The sequence below is a fragment of the Arachis stenosperma genome, chromosome 4 (genome assembly GCF_014773155.1).
Source record: "Arachis stenosperma cultivar V10309 chromosome 4, arast.V10309.gnm1.PFL2, whole genome shotgun sequence".
NCBI lineage: Eukaryota > Viridiplantae > Streptophyta > Magnoliopsida > Fabales > Fabaceae > Arachis > Arachis stenosperma.
The window spans coordinates 140810239-140822466 of NC_080380.1; positions in this window are offsets into that span (position 1 = coordinate 140810239).

Genomic DNA, 12228 nt, shown 5'->3' on the forward strand with positions numbered 1-12228 from the left:
AAGTTTAGATTTAATATATGAAAAAATTAAGATTCATATTATTAAAAAATATATCTTTAAAATTAAACAAAAAAATCAGCATTTTTTAAAAGAAAAATTTATTTTTTTTAATTTATATTGAAATTAGCGGCGGTTTTATAACCGCCGCAATCAGTGACAAATTAAAAAACGTAAGAACATTGCGGCGGTTTGTAACCGCCGGTAAAAAGGGTTTAAATCCTAATACTCATATATCGCGGCGGTTTAAAACCGCCGCTAAATTCATGGCCACAAAATATTGATTTAGCGGCGGTTATACCAGCGGTTGCTGAAAACCGCCGCCAAACCTAATCCCGGCACCCATAACTAGGGCGGTTTAGTAAGCCGCCGGCCTTTGATTTTGCGGCGGTTTAAAACCGCCGCCAATCATAAAAAAAACCGCCGGTAAGTAGCGCATCTCCTGTAGTGTAAGGTAATGTTTCCAAGATACGTACTTGTCTGAGTTCTATCCACAAACCCTCATCATCCACTTCTATTCTATTTTTTATATGTATAGCACATATATATAATTTGTATCTATTTATAAAAAAATAAATATAATTAGATTCTAAATAAATTCTACATGTTCTAGAAGACGGTGATTAGAATGTAAACTAATAATTATTTTAAATTGGTCTAATATGTTCACTTAAATAAATATTAAAAAATTTAAATTTTATCTTATATATAGAATAATTTATTAGCGAACAATAAATTTTTAAACAATAATTATGATCTATACGTAATTTTATAAGCTATACTCTGTCTCTATATTATTGTTGAGTAAAAAAAATTATAAATCATAGAATAAACTCCACTAGTACATAATTTTGTAAAAAATTTATCCTATGATCTATATTATGTTTTCACGTTATTATTGAGTAATTTTTTTTAATGTTTCCACCATTTTCCTGGAAGGTTCATAACTACATAAATTAAACTCCACCCTTCCCACTAATTGCTTTACTTTTTCCTCGTTGAGATAAGGAAACGAGAAAGTAAGGAAGTGATGACCTAATAACCCAATTTTCCACAAGCATGGTTATATAATATATGCATAAGTCCATCTAGGTTTAGTGAGGCTTTTTATGGCAAGGAAAGGATACAAAATTAAACTAATGATGACCTAATCTTCATCTGTGTGCTTAATTTTCCAAGAAGCATGCATAATAATTAATAAGAAAGATATATAGAACTTGGAAGTTTGTCCTTCTTTAGTTTTCAACAAGTAATTACATAGGATTTATTTTTTAGATGGTAGAAATATAATCATTAATGTTGTTTTCTCTTATTAACTTAAAGTTTTGAAATGAGTAATTTCATGACATTGTATCAAAATCCTATGTCCGAAAGACTTAAAATTCAATTCTTGGTGAACTCCAAAACTAAAAAATAGCATAAGACAAATAAATAAGAAAAGAAAGCCTATGCAAAACTCAAACAAACCTAAAAAAAACTCTTGTTTGAGGAGAAGTGTTAGAGATATAATAATTAATGTTGTCTTCTCTTATCAACTTAAACTTTTGAGATGAGTGATTTTATTACACCAGAAGAGATGGAAACCTCTAAATTAATCGTAATGCTTGAGCTGGTTAGATGGTGTAGTATTTGCAAGAAATTTCGACGCTTAAATTCGTCTAAATCTAAGAAATATAAAAATTAAGATAAAATAATATATTTAAATGACGTTCTACCTAATATTTATCGTGTATTTTCACAACCAGAAAATTGCTTATTACAGATGGATTTACAAACAGATTTGGTCTCTTTTACCGACAAATTTTTTGTTATCGACGAAATTACTGAGAGAATTTGTCCCTCTATAAAAGCTTTCTGGAAATTACTTACTGACGAATTTTTTTCCGTCAGTAATTTACCGACAGATTTTTTTCGTTATCAACAGAATTTTCCTCGGTAATAGTCCCCCCTTTCGCTAAAAACCATCAAATTTTTCGACAGATTTTCTGTTGGTAATTTACTGACAGATTTTTTTCTATTACCGACAGATTTTTTTTTCGGTAATCGTCGCTTCAAATTCGGAGGTGTGAATATGTGGTGGAGATGGTGTGGGATGTGGTAGTTTTTCTTCATTGTCTGATTCCTGATCAAAGTTCAATCAATAGTTAGGGTTTGTGGAAATTAAAAACTGGATCAAGGAGATATATAGGCAAATTAGCAGAAAGCTGAAATTGATGAATTCAAATTAGTATTAACTGAATTAAATTTCTGTTCTAGACATTTATAGCATTCATCAAGCTCATATTACTTTATCCATACAAATATTCACTCAACAGAAGGCTTCAGTTTCAGTTAATTAGCGGATTGAAAATATAACCTCCAAACAACAGAATCACAAAATTAGTGTTCGAATTAGAGCGGCGGCGGAGAGAGCTCTGTAACGACGACGATGAAGAGATCAGATGTGACGAGAGCGGCGAGAGGGCTCTGCAACAATGGCGACGAAGGGAGCAACACGACGAGAGTGGCAGCGGAGGGAGTTCGTGCGATGCGAGCGGCGGCGGCAGCCGCGGAAGAAGCTCGTGCGACGAAGAGAAGAAGCAGCTCGTTGACGGAGAGAGGAACAAGATTGTTTGATTTGTGTGGTGTGAATGGAGGTCGATATGATGGAGGCAATGCTAGGTTTAACTCAATTTTTTCGACGAAATATTTTAAATTACAGACAAATTTTCTGTCTGTAATAATTTAACAAAACGTAGTGTTTTTGTTCATATAAATACAGACGAATTTTCCATCGGTAACTATTTCTTACGAAAAAAATTAATTTTTCTGATAGAATTATCTACAGATTCTCTTTTCTGTCTGTAATTAATGCTAAGTCATTTTCATTCGTTTTCGACAGAAATTTTCTCGCAAAATCTATCTGTATTTCCGTGGGATAAAATCTGTCAGAAATATCTGTCTGTAATAAATAGCTTTCTAGTAATTTTCTAATTAATTTAGAAAATTTATACTAGATCCTAAGTAAATTGGCAGAATATAATCTGATTTAAGTATTTTGTGGCTCAACAATACTACTGTTAGAAAGATGCAAGGGATACATAAGACACCATTTGGTTAATGTTTGTATCTGTCAAAAAGAGATATAGCAGGACATGTTCTTTGTTCGGTATGTGAGACACAAAATTAAGAGAGATACGGTGAAACAAAAAACCCGACAAAAAACATATATTTTGTGTCTTTTCAATTAGTTGAGAACTAAAATTTTTACTATTTTATTCCTTTAACCTAATTTTCTTTTCTTCAACCATTCTTCATTTCCTCTCTCTCTCTGCCCATTGTTGTTGCCTGATTTAGGCTTCGACGACATCACTTCCATCCTCTCTTTGGCGGCGCTGTTCGTCTTCTGTTTTCTCTGGGAAAGGAGCGTCACAATAAAGAAGAAGATCTCTCTGCTTCACCATTCGATCAGCATTAACATCGACTGTTGTAATGACAAAGACGCTCTTTCCCCCATTCGCATTTCGTTCTTCCTCTCTTTGGCGGTGGGAGCAACTGCGACAGCAGAAGCAACCACAGATCTCATTACAGATATGATATTTCTCGCTGGTCCCGTCCTTCTTCCACTTTTCCTTATTTTCATCTTCTTTTTAATCTTATCTACCTCTTGCTTTTCTTTCATCTACTCTGTTGTCTTATTCTATCTCAGATTCGATTTGCATTGTTTCAAATTTTATTTGTTAGAATGTTGATGATTGTTTGTTAGGATTTTGTGTTTTGTACAAGAAGTAAATCAAGAAGAAGTATTACAAAAAAGTTGTGATTATATTTTTCTAACACATGAAAAAGATATAACTTAATTGATAATGTTGTAACATCTATACTGCTCACTTTGTTAATTATTCGTGTTAAATTAACGATAAGATAACATGGAATAGTTTAAAATTTTTTAGGACAAAAATAAAATATTTAAAATAATAAATACCAAATTAAAATTTAGTCTAAATGTTAAATAGTAATTTATCCAATATATAACTATAGCACATTAAAAAAAAGGGTAGTACTACCACGAAAATGCTTATTTTTTTACAGTATGTGCTGAAGAGACGTAACTGTTGATAGATAGCAATGTGTCTAAAAATTGTTTCGTTGAACGAGGCAACTGTTACGTTGGATTTAGATGCTGCAAATATTATCAGTTATTTGGTTCTTATTTATGTGAAATTAGTGGTCATAATTAAGTTCTAGGGCTTTTTTAATGTTGATTCGCATATTTTGGTAAAGGAATGGATCTGAGTTGTTAATAGACTTTAGAGAAAAGGACAAATAGGTCCCTGACCTTTTGTCCTGCGGACATTTTCGTCCCTGACCATTGAAAAATACTTTTAAGTCCCTGACCTTCACAAAATTTGGACAGATCAGTCCCTCCGTCCAAATGTCTCGGTCAGGGACTGATCCGTCCAAATGCCTCTATCAGGGACTGATCTGTCCAAGTTTTGTAAAGGTCAGTGACTTAAAAGTATTTTTTAATAGTCGGGGACGAAAATGTCTGCGGGACAAAAGGTCAGGGACCTATTTATCCTTTTCTCTAGACTTTATAATAATTTAAACATTTTTACTAAACCCAACTCTTTTTTTTATGTTATTCTATAAACTCATAAGATTAAGGATGGCAAAACCCGAGACGCGGGGATCCCTACGGAGACTGTCCCGAATGGAGATCCGACTATGAGAAATTTTCTCTGTGGGGATGGAGATGGGGGACAAAATTTTCCCGAGGCAGAAACGGGGACCCGAGCGGAGATCCCCGTCCCATCCCCGCAAATCCCCGAAGTTCATATATATATATATATATAAACCCAAAACTCCTAATCCTCATTTGCATAACTCTTCTTCAATTCAGAAATCCCTAACGCTATCCATACTCCATCCAACCTCTCTGCAGCCACCCTCTCGCCGCTTTCCCTTCTCACTGCATCGTCACACCTCACCGTGCCATGATCATCACTGCGTCGTGCTCTCTATTTGCGGCGTTCCTTTCCGTAACTTTGTCATTGTGTCCATTCTCCTCTCTGTTGCCGCGTCTCCCACCTTGTCCACTTCTTTATCCTCTAGCTCGCAATTGCGTTCCCCCACTGCGTCATTTCAAAAGAAGTCACCATCTTGTCGTTTAGATTTTTTGTATAAAATCTTGTTATTTTTATATAGAATGGATACTTACATCTCTATTCATATGGAAATTAATAATTAGTTAGAACTATCAGATAGATGGAGAATGGGGTCTCCGCAGGGAATGAGACCATGTGAAGAATGAGAATAGTGAGCAATATTCCCCTACAGCGAGAAACGGAGGCGGGGACGGAAGTAAATCTGGAGACAGAAATGTGGAGCAGGAAGGTATCTCCCGCCCCCGCCCTGCCCCATTAACATCCCTACATTAGATCTACTAACAATTCAAACATATCTCTTTATCAAAACTTGAGAGTCGACACTAAAAAAATCTAAGAGTTTAATAATGACTACTAATTTTATATAATTAAAAACTAAACAATTAACAAGACCTATAGCATCTGAATCCAACACAACGGCTACCTTGTTTAACGGAATAATTTTTACACACGTTACTATCTATTAATAACCATGTTTTTTCAGCACATACTGAAAAAAAAAAAAAAACCCTCATCGTAGCAGTGCCAAAAAGAAACACTAATTTTACATGCTCAACAAGACGGTGGTTGGATTCAAATTAAAGCATGCCAAACAAGCAACTCATGGCCAGTGGCAATGGCCATTTGTCACACTGCTTCCTACGTTTGCATATACCTAGATGCCCTTTAGCTTTCTTCTATGAACCAAAAAATAATTAGTTACTATTCTAATTCCCATCCTGCCTGCTGGATTATTATTTTAGACAACTTTCCACACCCATTATTTTGTTTTTATTATTATTAGAGTTTAATTAATATGTGCCCGTAAAGTTTAGATTACTACTATAAAAATTTTTAAATCTTTTAAATAAATAAATAATGAATACATTAAAAATTAAACCTTGTATTTTTTCATACAAATTTTTTAATTAATAACTTTAAAAACACATATTAACTAAATTCTTATTATTGTTATTAATGTCACTGTCATTATTAAGAGCATTTTCAATTTAGTGTTTTTAGAATATCATTTTTGATAGTTTGAAGAAGTAAATTAATTTAAAATTAAAATTTGTATTGGAGTTAATTTATGAAATGAAACTAATATCATCTTAGTAATACAATATTACCTTAATAGAGAATTAATACAATTTTACCACTCGTATAATTATGTTAAAAAATAATTAAAAATATAAAATTTTAATTGAATTGAAATTAAGTATATAGAAGGACCAGTTTCACTTTCAATTTCAAATCACTATTTATAATAAATAATCTCACAAATGTCCAAAATGAAATTAAAACTAGTATTGGAGATGTTCTAAAGACAACAAAAGTTGAGAATATAATATGAGTATGTTGGTGTAGAATATAATTAAAGAATAATTTGTGTTATTTTAATTAAATTTGTATATATTATGTTGAAATGGTGAGTTTAAGGGAGATGAAGGGAAAAACTCCACGAAGTTTGAAAACTGAAAAAGAGTGTGTTTTGTCATAACTCTGTCACTCTTGAATTCATTTTCTGATTGCACAAAAAAAATCAAATTCAGTTTACCTTTTCTAGCTAATAAATAGTAGCAACTTAATGAGCTGCATAACTAACTATCTAGTCAGCACTCTAACAAACTTATTCCCTAATCACTCACTAACAGAATCTGCCTATATACACAACTCCTAACTAATTAGCTTGTTAACTATTATACATTACTCATTAGCTCACGTAACACCCCCTCTCAAACCAGAATCGGTGACATTCATCATTTTGAGTTTGCCACAATATTTTTGAAACATATTAGGAGCTAATGCTTTGGTTAATATGTCAGCTGTTTGGTTAATTGTGATAATAGGCAACAACTTAATTACTTGTTCTTGCCATTTATCTCTTACGCCATGACAATTCATTTCTATATGTTTGGTTCTCTCGTGGAAAACGGGGTTTGCCACAATATGCAAGGCTAATTGGTTATCACAATACATAGCAATTGGCTTATGCAATTTCACTTGCAAATTCTCTAAGATGTAAGTAATCCATTGTGCCTCCCTAGTGGCTATAACAAATGCCCTATATTCTGCTTCACATAACGAGACAGCTACTGTACTTTATTTTTTGCTTTTCCATGATACAATAAATGTACTTATGAAGAAGCATTGACCAGATACTGATCTTTTTGTGTTCGAACAGGTACTCCAGTTGCTGTTTGAAAAATTGGTTAGCTCCAAATCTGTCTGAGATGAAAAAAACAGCCCTAATGCTGGCTCATTCTCAAGATATCTAAGTATTCTTATAGCTGCCTCAAAGTGTTTGTCAGTATCACACTCTAAAAATTGACTCAATCTTCCAACTGCATAACATATATCTGGCCTTGTATTGGTTAGATAGAGTAATCTTCCAATTAACCTTCTATATTCAGATGTTGAGCTAAGCAGAGTTTCAGTATTCTTTGTCAATTTGCTGGTGTAGTTCATTGGAGTTGAGATTGCCTTGGCTTTCATTAACCCATAGTTTTGGAGTAGATCGATGCAATATTTCCTTTGACATATTGCGATTTTCCTCTTGCTTCGAACTATCTCCAATCCCAAAAAAAGTGCAGGTCCCCAATGTCCTTGATCTTGAAGAGATCATGTAGATGTTGCTTGATAAACCGTATTTCACACATATCATCTTCAGCCAATATTAAATCATCTACATACACCAAAATGCTAGATTATTTAATGTAGTAATGGATGCACAATTAATAGCAATGTTATTATCAACTGAATTTTGCAATGAAAAAGAAGGAATACATGCTCATAAAATGATACATTTCTTGATGTTAAAATATTTATACTTTTCAAGTCATATAGAACGTGTCCTTTGACACTTTCTTTGACACCCAAATATACACATTTAATAGCCCTTTGATCTAATTTTGATCTATGAGTTGAATTTGTTGAAGCAAATCCTAGACATTCAAAGACTTTGAGGTAAGATATATAGGTTGTTTTTCTTTTAAAATTTTATAAGGAGAATGATTTTGCAATAGCACACTAGGAATTCTATTAATAATGTGAACTGATTGTCCTATTGCAAAATTTCAAAATTTCTTCGGCATGTTAGAATGGAACATCAAAACTCTTGTGACTTCCAAAATGTGTTGATGCTTCCTTTTTACAATGTCATTTTCTTGGAGAGTTTAAACACACAAAGTTTGGTGAATGATACCTTTAGATGCATAAAAATTATTCAGTTTGAATTCATTTCCATTATCAATTCGGATCTTCTTAATTGTTACTCTGAATTGAGTTTCAATCATGTTAACAAAATTCTTGACTAATTCACTAGCTTCACTATTTAATTTCATAAAATACAACTAAGTGAATCTACTTTTATCATCCACAATAGTAAAAAAATATTTGAAATCTAAAATAGAAATGGTATTAAAAGGACCCGAAATGTCTGTGTACAATATCAAAGTTGTTCATGCTCTTAGTGATCCTTGACATAAAAGGCAACCGTTTTTGTTTTGCATAGTGACAAGAATCACAAGGCTTATTACAAATTAAAAACTTTAAATCTTTGTATTCCTTTTTCATAACAATAATTCTATCATTAGATAAATGTCCTAATCTAAGATGCCATAGTTCAGAGTGCTTTAGGTGTGTCGACTGTGCTGACAATGTGGATACAAATGATACAGATGCAACTTGTGATGTAACTTGAATGGGTGTGAGGTTCTCAAAAGCATAGAGCCCTCTCCTTTGTTCAGCTACACCAATTGTTCTCTTGGTAGTTTTGTTCTGGATCTCACATTCATTTTCATCAAAAATTAATTTGCATTTCAAATCGACTGTCAATTTGGAGACAGAGATCAAATTAAATTTAAAATTTGGAATATAAAAGACATGTAGCAAATAAAATTGATTAGAAAACACAACTGTTCCTACAGTATTGACTAATGTATTTGTGCCATCACGCATGCTAACTAGTACGGGTTTGATTCGGTATAGGTTTTGAAATGAACTTTTGGCATATGACACGTGATTGGTTGCTTTTGAGTCAATGATCAGGATTTAGGACTAAAAGTAGAAAATGACATTATATAAGAGATACCTTGGTTTTACGGTAGAGTTGTGGTGAAAAATTGATTTATACTATGTTTTGGGTATGCATCTTGTTGGTTCAGAAGAGCAAGCAAAGCCTCTTTTTGTTCTAAGGTGAAATATGACTCAGATTTGTCAAGTTCTTCCTTCTGAGATTGATTGCTTACTTCATTATCATCTTCAACAACCATGTTGTTGATCATGGCTCCATTGTTCTTGAAATGAGGGGGGAAGCCATGCTTTTTTGTAGCATGTGTCTGCCAAGTGACCATTCTTGCACAATAAGAACATTATTTAGAGCCTCTTCCAATCTCTGCATTGCTGCCATAGCCTCTTTCCCCTCTGCCTCTATCTCTTCCTCTTGTGTTTGTGCTACTATTTTCATTTCTTGAATTGATTAACAATACCTTTTCTTCCATTACTTCATTTAGGTTTAGCTATCGTTCTTGTTGCAACAAGGATGCAAATGCTACATCCACCGTAGGTAACGGTTCCATCAGCATAATCTGAGATTTCACAGTTGAAAATTGATCGTTAAGACCTCTCAAAAACCTAACTGTTCTAAATTCTTCCTTGTAACCTTTCATTATGTTCACCTCACAATTGCACTTCTCAACACATCTTGAACAGTTTGGAATTGGACGTAAATTTTCTAATTCCTCCCAAATTGATTTCAGCTTAGTATAGTAGTTAGTTACTGATGCATCTTCTTGCTTGGTTGCAAATAATTTTTTTTCTAATTTTGCTGTTCTATACATGTCACCATGACTGTACCTATGCTTCAATTCCTTCCATAATTCTTCGGCTGAATTAATCCACATGACGCTTTGAGCAAATTCAGGGCTTAGAGAGTGATTGATCCAAGAAGTAATGTATGTGTTGCAATGGTCCCATGCTTCAAACAACGGATCGTCCTCTGGTGGTCTTTGAATCAATCCATCTACAAATTTCAGCTTGTTCTTGGACTTCAATGTTCTCTACATGTCTTTTTTCCATTGTTCAAAATTACTCCCTACCAAAGTAATAATAACTAGATCCTGAATTTTCTCCAGGATGCAAGAAATAAAGGACTCATCGGATCCAATGCTGGATTTGATTAACCTTTGTTCGTGCCTAATTAGTTCATTATGTTGATCTGATTCACCAACGCAGCAAGTGCATGAATGTCTATTGAAGAAACTTATGGAATACTTTCACGTTCCATCGCTTCTTGTTCACAAATTCTAATTTTAGAATCAAATCAATGAATCTTGTTGATGCAGATTCAGAACTTTTTCTCTCAATCTCGTTGATCGAAAATATTTGTCAGTACCGAATTTATGCATGACAATGCAAATCTCATCAGTTTCTATCAACTGAGTTTAAGAGAAGAGGAGAAGAATTAGATGAGAAGAATATATAAAAGAAAATTGATTTTGTAAGAAGAAGAAGACAAAGAATGAAGAAATATGCTGCAGACTTCTTTCGAAGTTCTTCAACCTTTTATCATCATTTTCCTTCCACGCTCATTGCACCATGTTGAAATGGTGAGTTCAAGGGAGATGAAAGGAAGAACTCCACAAAGTTTGAAAATAGAGAAGAGTGTGTTTTGTCACAATTTTATCACTCTTGAATTTATTTTTTGATTGCACAAAAAAATCAAATTTAATTTACCTTTCCTAGCTAATAAATAACAGCAACTTAATGAGCTGCATAACTAACTATTTAGTCAGCACTCTAACAAACTTATTTCTTAATCACTCACTAATAAAATCTGTCTATATACGCAACTCCTAACTAATTAACTTGCTAACTATTATACATGACTCATTAGCTCACGTAACATATTATTTGATGGATATTTAAGAAAATTTGTTGCTATCTTTTTATATTAATTTTAATATTTAAGAATTCATCATATGTCATTATATAATTATTAGTGGACCTTTAATTATAATTTTAATGCTTAATGTGGTTTTAATATTTAGCGAATTGTTTAGAAAAGTAATGATGTGCTAGCTTATTGCTAGGAGTATATATAATAAAGGGAAAAGTATGAATATTTGTACAATATATATAATGGAGGTTTATGAAGTATTAGAGATATAACTATTAGTGTTACCTTTTTCTATCAGCTGAAGTTTTTGAGATGAGTGGTATCATGACATGGTATTAGAACGCATGTTTATTATCCCTAGTATTCGGATGATTATTCTAAATAGTATGGGGAATGTTCATTTTGTAACTCAATAACCTATTGTACATATTGTACAAATAGTCTATTGTCTCCCTAGCGGGATCCATAATAAATTCATCCTAATAAAGAAATGGTAATTTTAGCACATAAATGAGCTGCAATTTGAGTAATAAGATTTTGTTAATGCATGGTACTTATTAGAATTTTGTGTTACAATAGTATATAGCTAGCTATTAGAGGTGATAATGGGTAGGATAAAATAAGATTTAGATCAAATTCTAATTTTATTAGTGAGTTGAGATTTTTATGTAAACTGAATCTTATTCTGTTTGCAGGTTGAGAATACTCCAACCCTAACTCCAATCATTCTTAATCTATGGATACCTGATCTTATTTGTAAGTTATTCAAAAGATATAACTTTATTATATAACTTGATAATAATTTAAAATAAAACTAATTTTTATGTAAAATATATTAAATTATCAATTAATGATATTCTCTTAGTAGTTAAAGATCTTTTGTATTTAATAAAAAGTCTTTGATTCAACATCTACTTAAAATATATAGTGCGAGTTAATCGAGTACAATTAAAACTCAATCCATATCCTACCCACTACAAATCAAATTGACAACTCTACTGGCTGAATTGAATCAGATTAAATACTCATAAATAAAGTACATATATATTATCACCTCCTACTAACTATAGCTTGAGCAACCAAATTTATATACAGAAAGAAGCCATTAAAAGGTTTACAAACGATTATGAAGTAATTAAAGGGTTTGAAAAATAATGGCCAAACAAAAAGAGAGAGCAAGTTTTTTTTTTTTTTTTGAATAAAAGT